This window comes from Pleurodeles waltl, chromosome 9, assembly GCF_031143425.1.
Source record: "Pleurodeles waltl isolate 20211129_DDA chromosome 9, aPleWal1.hap1.20221129, whole genome shotgun sequence".
NCBI classification, from domain to species: domain Eukaryota; kingdom Metazoa; phylum Chordata; class Amphibia; order Caudata; family Salamandridae; genus Pleurodeles; species Pleurodeles waltl.
This window is the reverse complement of record NC_090448.1, coordinates 8,932,714-8,956,210: the sequence shown is the minus strand read 5'-3', so window position 1 is coordinate 8,956,210 and position 23,497 is coordinate 8,932,714.

Here is a 23,497-nt window from a genome sequence, read left to right as displayed (position 1 = left end):
GTGGGACTCCTCTGCACGCTGCCTGGTCTTCCGAGGGCTCTCTGAGTTGCTGAGAGCCCCCCTCTGTTTCCCCCTCCTGGTTAGAGGCCACCAGCTCCCTCCTGGTCCCAGGCAGCGCCATTTTCTGCTAACTGCGAGCTTTGTGTGTGCCAAGGCTTTTTGGCAGAATTCAGTGACACAAACCAGACTGCATTCATCCATCCGGCGTGGGACATCTTCTGCGCCAACCAGGAACCTGCATCTGTCTTCTTTGGTGCAATACTGACTTTGTCTTCTCACCAGTGGTTCTTCTTTTGCACCTTCACCCGGGTTGTCAGGGGCTCCTGTTCTCCCTGGACTCTTCAGTGCTTCTTGGACTTAGTCCCCTTCTTCCACAGGTCTTCAGTTCAAGGAATTCAGGAATGTCTTACAGTCTCTTCTGGTTCTTGCATAATCTTCTATCACAACTTCTTGTCCGTTTTAGGGAATTTACTGTGATTTACTTCTGTTTTCCTGGGCTCTGGGGTGGGGTATTTTACTTACCTTTGGTGTTTTCTTACACTCCCAGCCTCCCTCAACACACTACACTTGCCTAGGTGGGAAACCGACTTTCGCATTCCACTATTTTAGTATATGGTTTGTGTTCCGCCTAGGACCATTGCAACCTATTGTAATTTTCACTATTTGCACTGCTTTCTGACTGTGTACTTACCTGTTTTTGGTTGCTAGTGTAATATTGTATATATTACTTACCTCCTAAGGGAGTATAGGGCCAGATGTAGGAAGAGTTTTGTGACTCGCAAACGGCGAAAAACGCCGTTTGCGAGTCGCAAAAGCCTCTCCGCGATGCAGAAATGCATTTTGCGAGTCGGATCCGACTCGCAAAATGCATTTCCGACTCGCAAATAGAAAGGGGTGTTCCCTTCCTATTTGCGACTCACAACGCTATGCAATTTCATTTGCGACCGCGAAAGCGGTCGCAAATGAAATCGCAGTTACCATCCACTTGAAGTGGATGGTAACCCAGTCGCAAACGGGAAGGGGTCCCCATGGGACCCCTTCTCCTTTGTGAATGGAAACATAAATACTTTTCAGAGCAGGCAGTGGTCCAATGCGTTGGCGCAGTTTTGCGTCAAAAAGTATAAATATGGGCCATAGTGTTAGCATAATAAACCCAGACCTATAGTGTTAGCATATTAAACCAAGACCTATGGGGCTATCATATTAATCTCCGACCTACTGGCTTTGACAATGATATTTTATTGATGTTGTTGCATATTAAACTCTTCTAGAGCACTGCGGTGCTTCCACACTGCCCCCCCTCCAGTGCATCCCAGTCCTGACCTGCAACACTCCTGGTGTTTTTTTTCAGGGGTGCAGGTGCATCCATCTATCAAAAGAAACCTCAAGAAACTCAAACACAAGGAGATCTAAACTAGAGCATCGCAATTAAAGAAATCTTTACCAAAGCGTCTAGTATCAAGAAGCTCTGACCCAAGGAGATCTAAACTATGGCATCTCAATTAAAGAAATCTAAACCAAAGTGTAGAACATCAAGAAGCTCTGACCCAAGGAGGTCTCAACTACGGCATCTTAAAGAAATCTAAACCAAAGTTTCTAACATCAAGAAGCTCTAACCCAAGAAGATCTAAACTAGAGCATCTCAATTAAAGAAATCTAAACCAAAGTGTCAAACATCAAGGAGATATAATTCAAGGAGATCTAAACTAGAGCATCTTAAACACATCTAAACCAAAGTGTCTAACAACAAGAAGCTCTAACCAAATGAGATCTAAACTAGGGCATCTCAATTAAAGAAATCTAAACCAAAGTGTCCAACATCAAGGAGATCTAACCCAAGGAGATTTAAACCAGAGCATTTTAATTCAATAAATCTAAACCAAAGTATCTAACATTAAGGAGCTCTAACCCAAGGAGATCAAAACTAGAGAATCGTAATTAAATACATATAAACCAAAGTGTCTAACATCAAGGAGATCTAACCCAAGGAGCTGTAAACTAGGTCATCTTAAAGAAACCTAAACAAAAGTGTCTAATATCAAGAAGCTCTAACTCGAGGAGATCTAAACTAAAGCATTACAATTAAAGAAATCTAAACCTGTCGTAGTTTGGACTCTTGCTCTCGCCAAGACTGCTGGTTAAAGGATGACAGTACTTTTGTTTGTAGGAGACTACGCCTTTCCTACAACAAGTCGCAACTGTTGTCCCAACCTTACCGGCTCACTAGCAGCACCTCACCAAAAACACAATAGTAAAGGGTGATTTGTGGCAGCCTTTACGCATGGACTCGAGAATAAGACATCTCAGGGAGGGTCGTGGTTAAACAGAGATTACCCCTTTCTCACAGATATATCATGCTCATAAAAACACAGGCAATGACAAAGATGCAGTAAAGTTTCAATCGTTTTTATTTAGCATAACTGCAATTTGTGATAACTTGCATGGGCTTCAATGATTAGGATGATGAATAATGCAAGGAACAGAATTGTGAAGATGAGAGTCATTATTACAAAGACCCCCACCATCTTGCAATGCATAGAAAATACATATGAGATGTACTATGCCCTAATACCCTAATGTGAAAGGCCTAACCTCCTACCTAAAGGAGACCTGGGTTTGTTAAACCTAATCTGCCAATGCCATGTCCATGAGAGGAGCCCCCAACCCTTGTTACCTTGGAATGAGGTCTCTATCTCAGACTCCGCAAGGACAGCGTCAAGACGACGTGCAGCATCGATATCAGCGATGGTGGCGATGCCCTCTGGTCGGAATCCCTCTGATTATCTGTCTAAAGGGCGATATATTTATACAGATCTACAAGGACCTCTGACGTAGGTGTGTTCCCAAACAATAGATAACAGACATGCTTGGGACGGCAATTAATATAAACAATCCCTCGAAAGTATAGAGAGGGAAAATCCCTAAGTGTGAGCACCTACTGTTTGTTTGTCTTTGTTGCTTGATCTTGACGCCTTAGCGCGGTGACACTGATAATGTAACTCATAACAAGTGGCCTAACTATAAACAAGGCAGCCATCTTAGAAGAATTAAACAATTAAATGGGCTAAGACAGAGCAAGCTAAGTAGGTTAAAAAGTCCCTAGGTGACGGGGCACGAGTCTGCAAGCCGGAGGCTAAGCTAACTCCTGTTATCCCATTAAAAACGAACTAGGATTCACTACAAACCAAAGGGTAAAACATCAAGGAGATCAAACCCAAGGAGATGTAAACTAGGGCAGATGTAAACCAGGGCATCTTAATTAAAGAAATGTAAACCATAGTGTAAAACATCAAGGAGATCTAACCCAAGGAGATCTAAACTAGAGCATCTCAATTAAGGAAATCTAAACCAAAGTGTCTAAAATCAAGGAGATCTGACCCAAGGAGATCTAAACTAGTGCATCTTAATTAAAGAAATCTAAACCAAAATGTTGAACATCAAGAAGCTCTGACCCAAGGAGATCTAAACTAGAGCATCTTAATTAAAGACATCTAAACCAAAGTGTCTAACATCAAGGAAATCTAAATCTAGGGGTTCTACCTCAAGGATATTAAAATCAAAGTGTTCACCCTCAAATAAAGCTGAACAAAAGAGATCTAATTGCAAGGGCTCTAAACTAAGGAGTTTAGAGCTCTTTCAGTTTGATCAAAGCCCCAGGACATCTAGCTCAAGGAGAAGTCACCTAAGATAATCTAAACCGACAATTCAACTTCATGTAGCTCTAGCAAAAGAAGATTTAAACCAAGGAGATATATATCATGTAGATCGAATCCAAGAAGGTCCAAGACAAGGAATTCAATATAAAGGAGAGCTGAACCAAGGCAAAGTAAACTAAGGAGTTCAGCCCCAAGGAGGGTTAAACCAAGGAGTTCAACCTCAGGGAGAGCTGAACCAAGGCTATTTAAACCTAGAGTTCAACCTCAATGAGACCTAAACTAAAGACTTCAACTTCAAGGAGAGCTAAACCAAGGAGTTCAACCTAAAGGAGAGCTAAACTAAAGGCTTTAACTTCAATGAGAGCTAAACCAAGGCAATGTAAACTAAAGACTTCAACCTCAAGGAGAGCTAAACCAAGGAGTTCAACTTCAAGGAGAACTAAAACAAGGAGTTCAACCTCAAGGAAAGCTGAACCAAAGAGTTCAACCTCAAGGAGAGCTGAACCAAGATTATTTAAACCTGGAGTTCAACCTCAAGGAGACCTAAACTAAAGACTTCAACTTCAAGGAGAGTTAAACCAATGAGTTAAACCTCAGGGAGATCTAAACCAAGAAGTTCAACCTCAAGGAGGGCTAGACCAAGGTGTTCAAAGTCATGGAGAGCTACCCCGAGGCTATGTAAACCTAGAGTTCAATCTCAAGGAAAAACTAAACAAACAAGGAGTTCAACTTCAAGGAGAGCTAAACCAAGGAGCTCCAAGACAAAGACGTCAATATAATGGAGAACTAAAATAAGGCAATGTAAACTAAGGAGTTCAACCCCAAGAAGAGCTAGACCAAGGAGTTCAGCCCCAAGGAGAGCTAAACCAAGGAATTCAACCTCAAGGAGAACTAAAACAAGGAGTTCAACCTCAAGTAGAACTAAAACCAAGGAGTTCAACCCCAAGGAGAACTAAAAGCAAAGACTTTAAGCTGAAGGAGAGCTAAGCCAAGGAGTTCAACCTTTAAACAGTGCTTAACCAAGGACTTCAACCCCTAGAGGAGCTAAGCCAAGATGTTCAACCTCAAGGATATCTAAACCAAGGGGATTTAAACCATGGAGTTTAACTTCAAGGAGATCTAATCAAGGAGATCCAAAACAAGGACTTCGATATAAAGGAGAGCTGCACCAAGGCTATGTAAACTAAGGATTTCAACCTCAAGGAGAGCTACACGGAGGCTATGTAAACCTAGAGTTCAACCTCAAGGAGACCTAAACTAAGGAGTTCAACCTCAAGGAAAGCTAAAACAAGTTCAACCCCAAAGACAGGTAAACCCAGACTGTGTAAACCAAGAAGTTCAACCTTTAAAGAGAGCTACTCCATGGCTATGTAATCCTAGTGTTCAACCCCAAGAAGAGCTAAACCAAGGACTTCAACCTTAAGGATAGCTAAATCAAAGAGTTCCACCTCAAAGAGACCTAAACCAAGGACTTTAACCTCAAGGAGAGCTAAACCAAGTCCATGCAAACCTAGAGTACAAAGTCAAGGCGATCTAAACTAAGGAGTGCAACCTCAAGGAGAGCTAAACCAAGGACTTTAGCCTTAAGGAGAGCTAAACCAAGGACTTCAACCTCAAGGAGACAAAAACTAAGGAGTTCAACTTCAAGGAGAGCTAAACCACGTCGTTCAACCTTTAAAGAGAGCTACACCAGTTCAACCCCAAGGAGATCTAAACCAAGGAGGTCAACCTCAAGGAGAGCTAAACCAAGGCAGTCCACCTCAAGAAGAGCTAAACCAAGGAGTTCCACCTCAAGGAGAGCTAAACTAAGGACTGCAACCTCAAGGAGAGCTAAACCAAGGAATTCAACCTCAAGGAGAGCTAAACCAATGACTTCAACCTCAAGGACAGCTAAACCAAAGACTTCAACCTCAAGGAGAACTAAAACAAGGTGTTCAACCCCAAGGAGAGCTAACCCAAGGAGTTCAACCTCAAGGATAGCTAAGCCAAGGAGTTCAACCTTAAGGACAGCTAAACCAAAGACTTCAACCTCAAGGAGAACTAAGCCAAGGAGTTAAACATCAAGGAGAGCTAAGCCAATGAGTTCAACCTCAGGACAGCTAAACCAAAGACTTCAACCTCAAGGAGAGCTAAGTCAAGGAGTTCAACCCCAAGGAACGCTAAACCAAGGAGTTCAACCTCATGGAGAGCTAAGCCAAGGAGGTCAATCTCAAGGAGAGCTAAACGAAGGAGTTCAATTTTTAAAGGGAGCTTAACTAATGCTATGAAATCCTAGAGTTCAACCCCAAGGACAGCTAAACCAAGGAGTTCAACCTCAAGGAGAGCTAAACCAAGGACTTCAACCTTAAAGAGAGATAAATCCAGGAGTTCAGCCTCAAGGAGAGCAAAACCAAAGACTTCAATCTCAAGGAGAGCTAAGCCAATGAGTTCAACTTCAAGGAGAGCTAAGCGAAGGACTTCAACCTCAAGGAGGGCTAAGCCAAGGACTTCAACCTCAAGGACAGCTAAACCAAGGAGTTCAACTTTTAACGAGAGCTTAACCAAGACTATGAAATCCTAGTGTTCAACCCCAAGGACAGCTAAACCAAGGGTTCAACCTCAAGGAGAGCTAAACCAAGGCGTTCCACCTCAAGGAGAGCTAAACCAAGGACTTCAACCTTACGGAGAGCTAAACCAAGGGGTTCAACCTCAAGGAGAACTAAACCAAAGACTTCACGCTCAAGGAGAGCTAAGCCAAGGAGTTCAACCTTTAAACAGAGCTCAACCAAGGACTTCAACCCCAAAGAGAGCTAAGCCAAGATGTTCAACCTCAAGGAGATCTAAAACAAGGGGATTTAAACCACAGAGTTTAACTTCAAGGAGATCTAACCAAGGGAGATGAAACTGAAGGAGTTTATTTTCAAGGAGTTCTAACCCTAGGGGTTCTAACCGAAAGATAGCTGATCTAAGGAGAAGTGGGTGATCCTGTACGAATTAGCATAGGCATTGCCTGTAAACTGGTCATATACCCATACAACTGCTTCTCTGCACTGGAAATGCTGTTTTCGCATGAGTTAATGTTAAAATATTTTGCCTCACAGTGTGCAACTGGATGGATGTTGGTGATCTTGGTTTTTTCACAACACTTGAAAAGTGGTGCAAAGGTCCTGATTTTCATGCAAAAACCCACATTAGAAATCCCTGTGAAGTACGGCTGGCAATATAGTAGTATTCACAAGACGTATGCAAGGTTTACAAGAAAAAACTTTGAAACGTTACACACCTATAATCCCAGCCCTAACACATTTGTAGTTTGTGAGCCTGACACTGTCACAGCCCTACTGGTCGTCATTGACTCTCACATGTCTCCTGGTCTTCATGTCTTTTTCTTCATGTGGGACTCTCTTTTTCACTGTCCTACCTGCTTTACAGAGGCAAGTCTGTCTCTGCCCTGCCCTGGTCAGCTTTCATAAGGTATGTGATTGGCTTGTCTCAGTCCCACCAGCCTATCAGAGACAACTTATTAAGCTTGTCGCTGCCCCGGTCCTTGGGGCCCTTCTAATGTGAATATGGCATGTGACTCACTTGTCCCAGTCCTATCAGCCTATCAGAGATCAGCTTGACTCTGTCCCAGCCCTTGGGGCCCTTCAGATGTGGATAAAGCATGTGATTGGCTTGCCTCAGTCCTACCAGCATATCGGAGACAAGTTATTGAACTTGATGCTGTCTCTGTCCTTTGTGCCCTTAGATGTGAATATGGCATGTGACCTACTTGTTCCAGTCCTACCAGCCTATCAGAGATCAGCTTGACACTGTCCCAGTCCTTGTGGCCCTTCAGATGTGGATAAGGCATGTGATTGGCATGTCTCAGTCCTATCAGCCTATCAGAGACGAGTTATTGAGCTTAACGCTGTAGGAAGGTAGCCTCTTTCTAGCCATGTTACCCCCACTTTTGGCCTGTTTGTGAGTATATGTCAGGGTGTTTTTACTGTCTCACTGGGATCCTGCTAGCCAGGACCCCAGTGCTCATAGTGAAGACCCTATTTGTAAGTGTGTTTTATATGTCTCACTGGGACCCTGCTAGCCAAGACCCCAGTGCTCATAAGTTTGTGGCCTGTATGTGTTCCCTGTGTGGTGCCTGTAGGAAGGTAGCCTCTTTCTAGCCTTGTTACCCCCACTTTTGGCCTGTTTGTGAGTATATGTCAGGGTGTTTTTACTGTCTCACTGGGATCCTGCTAGCCAGGGCCCAGTGCTCATAGTGAAGACCCTATGTTGTCAGTATGTTTGATATGTGTCACTGGGATCCTGCTAGCCAGGACCCCAGTGCTCATAAGTTTGTGGCCTGTATGTGTTCCCTGTGTGGTGCCTAACTGTATCACTGAGGCTCTGCTAACCAGAACCTCAGTGTTTATGCTCTCTCTGCTTTTAAAATTGTCACTGCAGGCTAGTGACTAATTTTACCAATTCTCATTGGCACACTGGAACACCCTTATAATTCTCTTGTATATGGTACTTAGGTACCCAGGGTATTGGGGTTCCAGGAGATCCCTATGGGCTGCAGCATTTCTTTTGCCACCTATAGGAAGCTCAGACAATTCTTACACAGGACTGCCACTGCAGCCTGAGTGAAATAATGTCCACGTTATTTCACAGCCATTTTACACTGCACTTAAGTAACTTATAAGTCACCTATATGTCTAACCCTCACTTGGTGAAGGTTAGGTGCAAAGTTACTTAGTGTGTGGGCACCCTGGTACTAGCCAAGGTGCCCCCACATTGTTCAGGGTAAATTCCCCGGACTTTGTGAATGCGGGGACACCATTACACGCGTGCACTACATATAGGTCAATACCTATATGTAGCGTCACCATGGTAACTCCGAACATGGCCATGTAACATGTCTAGGATCATGGAATTGTCCCCCCAATACCATTCTGGTATTGGGGGGACAATTCCATGCATCCCCGGGTCTCCAGCATAGAGCCCGGGTACTGCCAAACTAACTTTCCAGGGTCTCCACTGCAGCTACTGCTGCTGCCAACCCCTCAGACAGGTTTCTGCCCCCCCGGGGCCTGGGCAGCCTGGTCCCAGGAAGGCAGAACAAAGGATTTCCTCTGAGAGAGGGTGTTACACCCTCTCCCTTTGGAAATAGGTGTGAAGGGCCTGGGAGGAGTAGTCTCTCCTGGCCTCTGGAAATGCTTTGAAGGGCACAGATGGTGCCCTCTCTGCATAAGCCAGTCTACACCGGTTCAGGGATCCCCCCAGCCCTGCTCTGGCTCTAAACTGGACAAAGGAAAGGGGAGTGACCACTCCCCTGACCAGTACCTCCCAGGGGAGGTGCCCAGAGCTCCTCTATTGTTTCCCAGACCTCTGCCATCTTGGATTCAGAGGTGTTCTGGCACACTGGACTGCTCTGAGTGGCCAGGGCCAGCAGGTGACATCAGAGACCCCTCCTGATAGGTGCTTACCTTTCTCAGTAGCCAATCCTCCTCTGTGGGCCATCTAGGGTCTCTCCTGGTGGCATCTCACCAGATAACGAATGCAAGAGCTCACCAGAGTTCCTCTGCACTTCTCTCTTCGACTTCTGCCAAGGATCGACCGCTGACTGCTCCAGGATGCCTGCATAACCGCAACAAAGTAGCAAGAAGACTACCAGCAACATTGTAGCACCTCATCCTGCCGGCTTTCTCGACTGTTTCCTGGTGTTGCATGCTCTGAGGGCTGTTTGCCTTCACCATGCACTGGAAGCCAAGAAGAAATCTCCCGGGGGTCGACGGAATCTTCCCCCTGCTAACGCAGGCACCAAATTTCTGCATCACCGGTCCTCTGGGTCCCCTCTCATCCTGACGAGCGTGGTCCCTGGAACGCAGGAGCTGGGTCCAAGTGTCTTCGACAGTCCAGTGGCCCTTCTGTCCAAATTAGTTGGAGGTAAGTCCTTGCCTCCCCACGCCAGACAGTAATCCTGTGTACTGCGTGAACTGCAGCTGCTCGGGCTTCTGTGCACTTTTGCAAGACTTCCTTCATGTATAGCCTAGCCCAGGTCCCCAGCACTCCGTCCTGCATTGCCCAACTCGCTGAGTTGGACTCCGACTTCGTGGGACCCCCTTTTTGTGACTCTGAGTCGACCGCTGTCCTCAGATCTTCTAAGTGCCTGTTCAGGTGCTTCTGCAGGTGCTGCCTGCTCCTGCTTGGGCTCTCTATATTGCGGAGTGCCCCCTCTGTCTCCTCCTCCAAGGGGTGACCTCCTGGTCCTTCCTGGACCCTAGCAGCACCCAAAATCCTCTACCGCGACTCCTGCAGCTAGCAAGGCTTGTTTGCTGTTTTTCTGCGTGGAAACAACTCTGCATCCTCCAGCACACCGTGGGACATCTTCTGACCAAAGGAGAAGTTCCTGGCCCCATCCGTTGTTGCAGAATCTTCGGCTTCTTCCACCCGGAGGCAGCCTTTTGCACCTTCATCCGGGGTTTAGTGGGCTCCTGTCCCCCCCCGGACACCTGCATGACTCTTGGACTTGGTCCCCTTGCCTTGCAGGTCCTCACGTCCAGGAATCCGTCTTCAGTGTTTTGCTGGTGCTTGTGGTTCTTGCAGAATCCCCCTATCACGACTACTGTGTCTTTCTGGGGTAGTAGGGTAATTTTACTCCTACTTTTCAGGGTCTTGGGGTGGGGTATCTTGGACACCCTGACTGTTTTCCTACAGACCCAGTGACCCTCTACAAGCTCCCATAGGTCTGGGGTCCATTCGTGATTCGCATTCCACTTTTGGAGTATATGGTTTGTGTTGCCCCTAGACCTATGTTTGCCTATTGCATCCTATTGTGATTCTATATTGTTTGCACTACTTTTCTTACTGTTACTTACCTGTTTTGGGTTTGTGTACATATAACTTGTGTATATTACTTACCTCCTAAGTGAGGGTATTCTCTGAGATACTTTTGGCATATTGTCACTAAAATAAAGTACCTTTATTTTTAGTAACTCTGAGTATTATGTTTTCTTATGATATTGTGCTATATGATATAAGTGGTATAGTAGGAGCTTTGCATGTCTCCTAGTTCAGCCTAAGCTGCTTTGCCATAGCTACCTTCTATCAGCCTAAGCTGCTAGAAACACCTCTATTCCACTAAGGGATAACTAGACTTGGCACAGGGTGTAAGTACCACAAGGTACCCACTATAAGCCAGGCCAGCCTCCTACATTGGGGGTGCAGCGGTGGGATAAGTACTTGTAACTGCTTTACCACTTTGTCATTTGGTGCTTTTCATAAGAAAATCATATACCAAATAGTTCAGTATATGTACACTTAACCAAAACTGTTTACTTTTCTACTCTAAAACTTTTAACAAAGTTTCTGAAAAGTTTTGAAAACTTCTAAAAGTTTTCCCAAAGTTTGAAAAAGTTTTTTCCCTGTGCTTTCTAAAGTTCTCAAACTTTTTTCTCTCACTATCCTTAAACCTTTACTATCATGCCTGTAGTAGAGCCCACTCCCAAAACTGTTAATGCAACATATGAGAGTTTGAACTATAAAAGTTAGAGGGGTCTCTGCCTGGATAGAGGTTTGAGTATAGGTGAGAATCCTACAAAAGTGTTTCTATTTAACATGCTCATTGTAGATGACCAGAACCAGTCTGGCCCATCTCATAAGAGGTTTGAAAATGGGGAAGCTTCCCAGTCAGACTCAGGAGGAGTTCCTTGAAGAAGCTGGGGAGGGTTCTTACAAAGTCCTGCCCCCTAGCAGGGCACCTAGTGACACCGGTAGTGTTAGAGGCTCCCACACCAGTAGGGCATCTTTCACACCTATAGGCCAGGTTACTAGGGTCCAGACAGTTAGGGACAGGTCTCCCTCTGAAACTTCCCACATTTCCTCTGTGTCTAAACATTCCCAACCCACCCATCCTGAGGATAACTTAATGGAAAGGGAACTCAGAAAGCTGAGGGTAGAAGAGACCAGACTGAAGCTTAAACAGCAGCAGCTGGCCTTAGACTGGGAATCCCTAGACATAGCGAGGGAAAGACAGAGGTTGGGGTTAGTTCCCCATGGTGGCAGCAGCAGTGTTTCAGATAGTAATCCTGTTAGAGAGCAAGATTCCAGAAACCTTCATAAGATAGTCCCCCCTTACAAGGAGGGGGATGACATTAATAAGTGGTTTGCTGCACTTGAGAGGGCCTGTATGGTACAGTTGGTCCCTCAAAGGCAGTGGGCTGCTATCTTTTGGCTATCTTTCACTGGAAAGGGTAGGGATAGGCTCCTTACTGTAAGAGAAAGTTATGCCAATAATTACAAAGTTTTGAAAGATGCACTCTTGGATGGATTTGGCTTAACCACTGACCAATACAGGATTAAGTTCAGAGGCACCAGAAAAGAGTCCTCACAAGACTGGATAGACTTTGTTGACTGTTCAGTGAAGGCCTTGGAGGGTGGTTACATGGCAGTAAAGTTTCTGACTATGAAAGCCTGTATAATCTTATTCTGAGAGAGCATATTCTTAACAATTGTGTGTCTGACTTGTTGCACCAATACCTAGTGGACTCTGATCTGACCTCTCCCCAAGAATTGGGAAAGAAGGCAGACAAATGGGTCAGAACAAGGGTGAACAGAAAAGTTCATACAGGGGGTGACAAGGATGGTAAGAGGAAAGATGGTGAGAAATCTCAGGATAAGCCTGGGGATAAAGGTAAAACTAAGGATCCTTCTTCCAATCCTAAACACTCTTCAGGGGGTGGGGATAAATCAACTTCTTCCTCTTCTTCACAACCCACACACATCAAAAACCCTTGGTGCTATGTGTGTAAAAATAAAGGCCAGGGGATAAGTCCTGCCAGGTAAACCCCCTGAGCCTACCACCACTAATACATCAAACTATAGTGCCCCTAGCAGTAGTGGTAATAGTGGTGGGACTGCTGGCCACAGTCAAAATAAGGGTGTAGTTGGGTTAACTTATGGGTCCATCATAGAAACTGGGGTAGTCAGTCCCAAGACTGTTTCTGTCACACCTGGTGGCATTGGCCTTGCCACACTGGCTGCTTGTCCCCTTACAATGGATAAGTACAGGCAGACAGTTTCAATAAATGGTGTTGAGGCTCAGGCCTATAAGGACACAGGTGCCAGTATCACTATGGTGACTGAAAATCTAGTGTCTCCTGAACAACACATCATTGGACAACAGTACAATATTATTGATGTCCATAACTCCACTAAGTTTCTTACCTGAGCTATAGTTCAGCTTAGTTGGGGTGGAGTTACTGGCCCTAAGCAGGTGGTAGTGTCACCTAGCTTACCTGTAGACTGTCTCTTAGGTAATGACCTAGAGGCCTCAGGTTGGGCTGAGGTAGAGTTTAATACCCATGCAGCCATGCTGGGTATCCCTGGGGAATTGCTTCCTCTCATTTCAGTTGAAATGAAAAAGCAAAGGAGAGAAAAAGGCCTGAAAACTCAAGATCCTTCTCCAAAAACAGGTAAAAAGGGTATCACAGTATCCCCTACCCATCCTGCCATTCAGGATACCATTCCTGTGGTGGGAGAAACCTCTCCTGGGGTGGCACCTGTACCAAGGGAATCATCAGCTGGCACAGCTGTACTCCCTGAGGTAGAAGTACCTCTCTGTGGGATAACTAATATTGGTGAGAAAAAGTGCACCATTTTAGTTAACATGGAGCGTCCCTCCCAGAGAAACTTTAGTGCAGCAACCCTGCACTGCCTCACAACACTTAGAACAGCAGCCCTGCCCTAGTGTGGAGCTCATAAAACAGCATCCCTGCCCTTCTCCAACTCAAGAGAAACAGCAACCCTGTTCTCTCTTACAGCCATATGGACAAAGTTTTTGCCCAGCTATGGCTTTACTGAGACAGCGTCCCTGTCTGGCATTCTCATTACTTGATATAGGTCCAGTGGACAATTCCCACTGCTCTAAACTTAAACATACTAATAGGAACTCTGAGAATATAACTTCACATTGTTGGCTAGCTAAACAACTTCAAACAGGGTGGTTTACATCCCCACAGGGAAGTAACCATATAGTGGATGATAAAGGGAGTAACCAAGCTATTGCAGAGCTACCCTTTACTTATCACCACTTAGACAATAAAGACTCAACTGGCCAAGGTTAGCCTTATTGTCCTTCGTTTGGGGTAGGTGGGGTGTAGGAAGGTAGCCTCTTTCTAGCCTTGTTACCCCCACTTTTGGCCTGTTTGTGAGTATATGTCAGGGTGTTTTCACTGTCTCACTGGGATCATGCTAGCCAGGGCCCAGTGCTCATAGTGAAAACCCTATGTTGTCAGTGTGTTTGTTATGTGTCACTGGGATCCTGCTAGCCAGGACCCCAGTGCTCATATGTTTGTGGCCTACATGTGTTCCTTGTGTGGTGCCTAACTGTATCACTGAGGCTCTGCTAACCAGAACCTCAGTGTTTATGCTCTCTCTGCTTTCTAAATTTGTCACTGCAGGCTAGTGACTAATATTACCAATTCTCATTGGCACACTGGTACACCCATATAATCCCCTTGTATATGGTACTTAGGTACCCAGGGTATTGGGGTTCCAGGAGATCCCTATGGGCTGCAGCATTTCTATTGCCACCCATAGGGAGCTCAGACAGTTCCTACACAGGCCTGCCACTGGAGCCTGAGTGAAATAACGTCCACGTTATTTCACAGCCATTTACCACTGCACATAAGTAACTTATAAGTCACCTATATGTATAACCCTCACTTGGTGAAGGTTAGGTGCCAAGTTACTTAGTGTGTGGGCACCCTGGCACCAGCCAAGGTGCCTCCACATTGTTCTGGGCAAATTCCCCGAACTTTGTGAGTGCGGGGACACCATTACACGCGTGCACTATACATAGGTCACTACCTATGTATAGCGTCACAATGGTAACTCTGAACATGGCCATGTAACATGTCTAAGATCATGGAATTGTCACGCCAATACCATTCTGGTATTGGGGGGACAATTCCATGATCCCTCGGGTCTCTAGCACAGAACCCGGGTACTGCCAAACTACCTTTCCGGGGTTTCCACTGCAGCTGCTGCTGCCAACCCCTCAGACAGGATTCTGTCCTCCTAGGGTCTGGGCATCCCCGGCCCAGGAATGCAGAACAAAGGATTTCCTCTGAGAGAGGGTGTTACACCCTCTCCCTTTGGAAAAATGTGTGAAGGGCTGGGGAGGAGTAGCCTCTCCCAGCCTCTGGAAATGCTTTGATGGGCACAGATGGTGCCCATCTCTGCATAAGCCAGTCTACACTGGTTTCTGGATCCCCCAACCCTGCTCGGGCGTGAAATTGGACAAAGGAAAGGGGAGTGACCACTCCCCTGACCAGTACCTCCCAGGGGAGGTGCTCAGAGCTCCTCCAGTGTGTCCCAGACCTCTGCCATCTTGGTTTCAGAGGTGCTGGGGGCACACTGGACTGCTCTGAGTAGCCAGAGCCAGCAGGTGACGTCAGAGACCCCCTATGATAGGGTCTTACCTCTCTTGGTAGCCAAACCTCCTTTCTTGGTAGCCAAACCTCCTTTTCTGGCTATTTAGGGTCTCTCCTCTGGGGTATTCTTCAGATAACGAATGCAAGAGCTCACCAGAGTTCCTCTGTACTTCCCTCTTCGACTTCTGCCAAGGATCGACCGCTGACTGCTCCAGGACGCCTGCAAAACCGCAACAAAGTAGCAAGATGACTACCAGCAACATTGTAGCGCCTCATCCTGCTGGCTTTCTCGACTGTTTCCTGGTGGTGCATGCTCTGAAGGCTGTCTGCCTTCACCCTGCACTGGAAGCCAAGAAGAAATCTCCCGTGGTTCGACAGAATCTTCCCCCTGCTAACGCAGGCACCAAAAGACTGCATCACCTGTCCTCTGGGTCCCCTCTCATCCTGACGAGCGTGGTCCCTGGAACACAGGCGCTGGGTCCAAGTGTCTCCCACAGTCCAGTGGCCCTCCTGTCTAAATTTGGTGGAGGTAAGTCCTTGCTTCCTCACGCCAGACAGCAAACCTGTGTACTGCGTGATTTGCAGCTGATCTGGCTTCTGTGCACTTTTCCAAGGATTCCTTTGTGCACAGCCTAGCCTGATTCCCCAGCACTCCGTCCTGCAGTGTTCAACCTGCTGAGTTGGACTCCGATGTCATGACCAAGCTTCAGCTTCTTCCACCCGGAGGCAGCCCTTTTGCACCTTCATCCGGGGTTTAGTGGGCTCCTGCCTCCCCCCGGACACTTTCGTGACTCTTGGGCTTGATCCCCTTCCTTTGCAGGTCCTCAGGTCCAGGAATTCGTCTTCAGTGCTTTGCAGTCAGTTGTGGTCTTTGCAGAATCTCCTATCACGACTTTAGTGTGTTTCTGGGGAAGTAGGGTAACTTTACTCCTACTTTTCAGGGTCTTGGGGTGGGGTATCTTGGACACCCTTAGTGTTTTCTTACACTCCCAGCGACCCTCTACACACTACACTAGGCCTGGGGTCCCTAAGTGGTTCGCATTCCACTTTCTTAGTATATGGTTTGTGTTGCCCCTAGGCCTATTGCATCCTATTGTATTCTACAGTGTTTGCACTATTTTTCTAACTGTTTACTTACGTGAGTTTGGTTTGTGTGTATATTTTGTGTATTTTACTTACCTCCTAAGGGAGTATATCCTCTGAGATATTTTTGGCACATGGTCACTAAAATAAAGTACCTTTATTTTTAGTAACTCTGAGTATTGTGATTCTTATGATATAGTGCTATATGATGTAAGTGGTATAGTAGGAGCTTTGCATTTCTCCTAGTTCAGCCTAAGCTGCTAGAACACTACTAATCTACTAATAAGGGATATCTGAACCTGGCACAAGGTGTAAGTACCAATGTAGAGAAAACTACTAAGAGAGCTACTCAAATGCACTTGAAGATACCATAATCTTCAAGAAAACCACAATAGAGTTTGAAATAATAAGAGCTATATATAATAGACCAATTATAAACACATGATATCAGGCTGCTATACTCTAGCAATTAATCACAGATAGAGTAATCCTATTATATGATTTTATATAAAAAAAATATTTTTGTTATTATTATTCAGTGATAATACAATCATAGAAAAATATACATCATTTTATAAAAAAGACAAACAAAGTACCTAAGTCAGACAAACCACAAGCATACTGGACAAAACAGATGGAAAGGAAGATCTTATCTACAAGTGAAACATGACATCAATAAAGCTAATCCTAATAACATAGAGAAGCTAAAAAAAAATTTAATGATAAAGATATATAAATATAAATTCTTCTAATACATTAATGATAATCTAATACATAAAAAGAAAAACAATGCTGACGTGGTTCTATCGAAGTGGTACCGTAGGGACCAAAAGGCCTACGTGCGTTTCGGTGTTTTATGATATTATGGGTCACCTTCTTCAGGGCCGTTCCCAATGGTACTGTTCAATAGTGGTCTAGTCTTAGCAGCCAATTCTTCTGTTAAATTTGATTTTAGGTTTGTAGTGTTTTCTTTGATAATGTAGTCAAAAAATCTGATAGAAGGAATTATATAATAGTTTATATGAATCATAGTGCTAGTATACTAAAAGTCACCTATCTATATTTTATATATATATCAATCAAAGGTGACGTGTTGTCATATCAGGATAGATGCCCAAGAAGTCTGAATATACTTTAAATAGTGTTGTTAGTAATAGAGTATGAAGTATAGAATGCTAAAAACTGAAGGCATTTAATTAGAGAACGTAGAATGGCAAGTGGTTAATAAATGACAATGGTGCATCCTAGAAATAGCTAGGGAAACCAGTGGTTAGTAAATCATAGTTGGAGGGTGCCTTGCATTGTGTTACCAGCATTCTTTAATTCCCTTCAGTGAGTACATGCGTCTTGGTGTATGTTAAATGATAGAGGTAATAAATTCTAATGAAGAAAGACCTTACTTGAGGAGTCTTTTCTAACTTTTTTATGTAGCAATAGTTGTTCCGGCTTTTTCTATCTCATTACGGAGCGGATGCCAATTGTTAAACAAGGAGATGAGCTAAATAAATAACAAAAACCACATAATAGATAAGTAAGCATATAAATAATAAGATTAAATGTACATGGTGCAGTAGATATATGTTCCTACTATTGTTTGTAAGTAATGGAATTCACCTGAATATTAGCTGGTAGCAACTGTTGAAGTTAGGTCCTTATGTTTGATTTTTGTAGGTCCTCAAAGTCATAGCGATACAAGGGATGAATTCAGGATATGTGTATCTAGGTATGGTGAACGAGACTGTTACTAATAATACAGAATAAACAGAGGGCGAAAATACTTAAGCTCTGTGCTGTAGGCTGCACAGATCATTTAATTATATAGTGAAATAAAATAGATACAATATAGCCGAGGAAAAGGAAAATTAAGTACTTAAGAAAGATACCGGTCGCGACGCTCGATCGTCTCACATCTGCTGACTAAAGTCAGCTGCCGCAGCATGTAGGCGTTCTTATACGGCTACAGAATGAGGTTCCTAGTAGCACTAGGCCGCAGATGTGTAAGGTAGTTAGGTGGTCTAGAGTAGGCGCCATATTGGGAGTATTTCGAGGACGCGGACGGACGCTTAGCAAGCTATTAATGAATATGTTATACCCTATTTTGTGTAAATACAATGAAGCTTGTAGTACAGTGCTCAGAAATTATTTTTGATTCAGATGATTCCGTAGAATATATACTGAAATCTGCTGATGTAGATATCAATGTCTAGCATAGTAGCTAGCAAAGTATATCTATCAACTGGCGAAAGATGGACTCTAATGAAAACGTCCCTCTAATTTATGATACCAACTACTCACCCGTGTGCTGGTAAAGAGAAACAAATAGGAGGAAAAATAAAGATAAAGATGGGAAAGGAAATAAAAATAAGACTAAAAATAAAGATAAAAATAAGAATGAAAATAGAAGTAATAGCTGTGATGAAAATATACACACCTATGAAAAAAACTAGGAAAAATCCTAAAGGGTTTTTTAATGAAAATACTATTTATGGAACAATATATAAATACTTATAAATGAAAACTTAACTTATATGATAGCGTTTTCCCAAGGGATATACTCATTCAATCCCTTTTCATGGCTGTCTAGTGTAAAAATCCAGAAGACTTCTCTCTTCCTCCGGATTTTGTGGTCCTCTATCTGTCCAGAGTTCTTAATCCTTTCTAGGACAGTCCAGGAGAGGTCTTCAATTCTATGTCCATGTTGTTTCCAGTGTGTAACCAGTGGGGCACTCTCTTTGTCATTTCGAATGTTGGAGATGTGCTCCAATATTCTAACTTTGACTTCTCTTCCTGTTTCTCCTACATATAGGAGAGGGCACGGACACCTGATTAAATAGATACAATTAGCTGTTTTGCAATTTGTCATCTCCGATAGTTGGAAGTTGGTACATTTCCATGAGAAGGTGTAAGTACCATCAGGTACCCACTATAAGCCAGGCCAGCCTCCTACAGACGCCATCCCAGTCCTTGGGGCCCTTAGATTTGACTATGGCACGTGACTCACTTGTTCCATTTCTATCAGCCTATCAGAGATCAGCTTGACACTGTCCGGGGCCCTTTGAGGTGTGAGTCTATAGTTCACTTCTCCAAGAACCCTGTGTCCCTCCAATCAGTCGTTGACACTGCATGGAGCTCCACATTGGATACGATATGATTACATCGATGATTATAACACATTCATCGGCTTCATCCCAATTATTCCCAGAGAGAAAAATGGAAGTACTCCTAAGGGCGTACACCTACCCACCCGCCAAAAAAAAAGTAATATAATGGGGAGCTGCGGCCAACGGCCAATAGGTCCAGGGAGCTGTGGGTGGAAAAAGTTTGCGAACTTCTAGTCTAACATGAAGCTGTCCCAATGGTGTTGTCCGTTCATAGACCCGGATCTGACATGACCTGTTCTGGATTCCTATTGGGCAGAGTTCCGCTCGGTGGTGACACTCTGACGTGGGGTGCCTGATTGATGCGCTTGATTGACAGCTGTAGGAGGGAGCACATCCACAGACCCACTGTTGCATCAGCACCAATGCCCACGCGTGTGCTGGGGGCCCTGCTCCCCTGGTACCACACAATGTTGTACCGCGTGGAGGAGGGCCTTTGTGTTTCAGACACTGGCTGTGCTGGTGGTGGGTCTGGGTCAGGAGAGGATGATGACGTCACTGTAGCAGTCTGTGAACCTCTCCTTTCTGCAGAGTGAAAATCCTGGCGTGCAGTCAGGGACCAGGGATGGCTTCTCCCATCCTATCTCAGACTGGATTACAAATGGTAAATTGATTTTCTTCTGCATGCGCAGTCGAGTTATTCAGAGGACCCCCAGCTCCCCCACCCCATCAAAGAGCTGCTGCTCCACTGCTAACATCGGCAAAATTAGCAGCTTTGTGAGACCCAATGTGCCTAGAGAGCACTTTCAACGCAATATAATCAGACTTTATGGGTGGAAATTGTTTGGAAATTAGCAAGGAAATTAGACCTTTGTAAGAGGTATTTTGGAACCGATATATGTCTAGTTTCAAAGTGCGCCTCTTTCATAATCGGGGTGTGACCTTGGCTCGTGGTCCCATTACAACCTGAGCCTTTAAATATACCACAAAGTACTAACCCGTTAATACCATAAACGGCGGTGCTGTCTCCCATATTAGAGATCAGGCAGGTAATTGCTTCTGGAGAAAAGCCTGATAATTACCGCTTCGTTACTGGGTCACCTCTGCTATTACCGCTTTACCGCTGGATAATTACCTCAGCTGTCTGTATTGTCCTGAAGGGAGGCTGATTACCGGGAGTTGTGTCCGCTTTTCAGACTGACTGTCCAGTTGCAATGAGACGTTCAGTCATTTAGACAGCGCCTTGAGGCTTTTATTTTTGCATTAGTAATCAAAACACCGGAAGTGACCGACACTTTGGATGCACAGCTGGGAGATTTTAACAGTGGGAGAAAGTTCCTCGAAGCTGACAAACTCAGGGTGGTTCTTGTTAGAAATGCAGAATTCTGCACAGTTTTTTTTTTTATCTCTGTGAGGTGTGGGCAGTTTTTGTAGCATTCCTCATCTGATGACAAGGTCATACATCGGGAGAGGTTTACACTCGGGGGAGGTGAGTGTGGGTAGGGTAATGATAACTCCACCCACTTCCGGTAGAAAATCACAGCCACCAGTATTAATAAGGACTTCCGGCCGGTGACACCCAGCTTCCCTCAACCCCAAACCTCAAAGGCACCTACGAGAATACAATATTCAGGAGAAATGGCCTCCGGGACACACATAGAAACAGGGATAGCTTAAGGATTTTGGGGGCCCAGGGTCAAACGTATTTTGGGGGCCCTGTTCGGAAGAGCTTTGGATTTATGATCCAGTTTCAGCTCTTTCTTGGCCTCTTTGGCCACTGGCAGCGCACAGACACCCTCCTCCTGGCTCTCGATGTGTTTACAGCTAATGTTCAGGGACAGTGACGTGTTTTCAACATTGGAACACAACAACAGCTCACTAAAGTTACTGCTAATAATCTGTCAAACCTCCTGTTTCTCATTCGTACCGTCCTGCTTGGCGCCCAAAAACTTTTCTATGGATGTTGCATGAAACATCAACACAACATTTCTCTGCTAAGTGCCTGTAATAGAGCCCCACACCACTCACGTTATGATACATTAACGAGAAACAGTATTTAAAACAATCTGTTTAAGAATTTCTCAAGGTCATCAGGACGAGACTCTGTAGATCAGAGCCGGCTCTATCAGGGGCCCCGGAAGTGCTGGGGCCCTGGACCAGAGTCGGCTCTATCAGGGGCCCCTGAAGTGCTGGGCCCAGGGCCAGAGCTGGCTCTATCAGGGCCCCCGGAAGTGCTGGGGCCCAGGGCCAGAGCTGGCTCTATCAGGGGCCCAGGAAGTGCTGGGGCCCAGGGCCAGAGCTGGCTCTATCAGGGGCCCGGAAGTGCTGGGGCCCTGGACCAGAGCCGGCTCTATCAGGGGCCCCAGAAGTGCTGGGGCCCGGGGCCAGAGCCGGCTCTATCAGGGGCCCCGGAAGTGCTGGGGCACAGGGCCAGAGCTGGCTCTATCAGGGGCCCCGGAAGTGCTGGGGCCCAGGGCCAGAGCTGGCTCTATCAGGGGCCCCGGAAGTGCTGGGGCCCTGGACCAGAGCCAGCTCTATCAGGGGCCCCTGAAGTGCTGGGGGCCCAAGCCGGCTCTATCAGGGGCCCCGGAAGTGCTGGGGCCCTGGACCAGAGCCGGCTCTATCAGGGGCCCCTGAAGTGCTGGGGCCCAGGGCCAGAGCTGGCTCTATCAGGGGCCCCGGAAGTGCTGGGGCCCTGGACCAGAGCCGGCTCTATCAGGGGCCCCGGAAGTGCTGGGGCCCGGGGCCAGAGCCGGCTCTATCAGGGGCCCCGGAAGTAATGGGGCCAGAGCCCGTTGTGCCCAGACCTTTAAACACCTCTCCATGGAAACGGAAGAAGGGTAACTAGGGAAGACGGACATCGGCCCCCAGCTGAGCGCACAGGCCCAGCACAACGGGTGACTCGGTTGTGATAATCAATGTATTAGCAAACACTGGTAACTCCCTGGGATGGCCGGTGCAGGAGTATTCACGGGGCTCCATCAGCGAGAGCGCCCAGAAGCCTCCAGAGGAGCTGAAGGTATGCGCTCCAGCATCCCTGGAGTGTGGCGGACCCGAAGGGACCACTGAAACCAGCCAAGGGCAGCGATGAAGAGACCAGGTGAGAACTCATGCAGGAGTCGGGGAACTCAACAGGACCCAAGCTTGCCAGGCGATGAGTCTTTGCATCTCTCAGCCCTGCATAGTGTCTCTGCCTGGAATGACCCACAACAGGAAGGAATGCCATGACTAGGCCTTGGCGAAACTCAGATTGCACCAGCGTAATTTTGTAATTTCGAGTTACACCTGTTACACAAAATTCCCCAATTCTGCCATTATGCAACTCCACGTAATGACTCAGCATTCACAGTAAGCATTTACCAGGAAAATGCCATCTGCAGTAAAAGTGTACAGCGAATGCAAGGACACAGCAGAACGTGTGTAGTTGTTCACAATGCTTTTTTGCCCTTTTTTTTTTTTTTTGCACAGAACGAGTATATGACATTGATACAAACTGATGCAAGGACACCTTTCCAGCTACAATATAGCACAAACTACGAGTGACGTGAGGTGACAAATCCCATCTTGGATTGAGTCTTGTGTGCTAGGAGTCGGGGACTCTATAAATAAGATCCACTCCTTAGAAATGGGAGCTACACTGACCATGAGCCTCAGTCTCCAACCTTGTCCAGGTGGCTACAGCCTCCAGTTCTCCTGGCATCATACTTTTACTAGAACTCATCAACCACCATCTATACACTGTTGTGATGTCTGTTGTGACGTCTGCAACCCCCTAATCTGTCAGTAAGTCTTGACGTAGAAGTGACATTTCTGGTGAATACCTTGACCACAGGAATAGCACAGCCGATGAAGTTCCATTGGTAGTTTCTCCATCAGGTGGAGCACCACCTCCAGATTCCAGAGTATATCCATCGCCACAGAACTCTAGATCAGGTCCAAACTCTACACTCTCCTCTTCCTCTGGCTCCCTCACCTTTTCCTCAGCTGCCTCTTTCACCCTTCCGCACTGCCTGATCTCAGTGCGGCCTTCAGCACTGAATACAATGTAGTCCTTCTTCATCGTCTCTCAGAGACAAGAGTAGTCGAGCCCTTTCCCACTGAGACCTTGTTGCAACCTTCAACACATAGACCATTCTATCTTCCTTCCTCGCTTCTCAGAGATTAGAATAGTCTCAGATGGTCTCTACTACCAGACCTCAGTGCAGCCTTCAACACAATTACTCAGTGTGCCTTCTCCAGCACCTCTCAGAGGCAGGAGTACTCT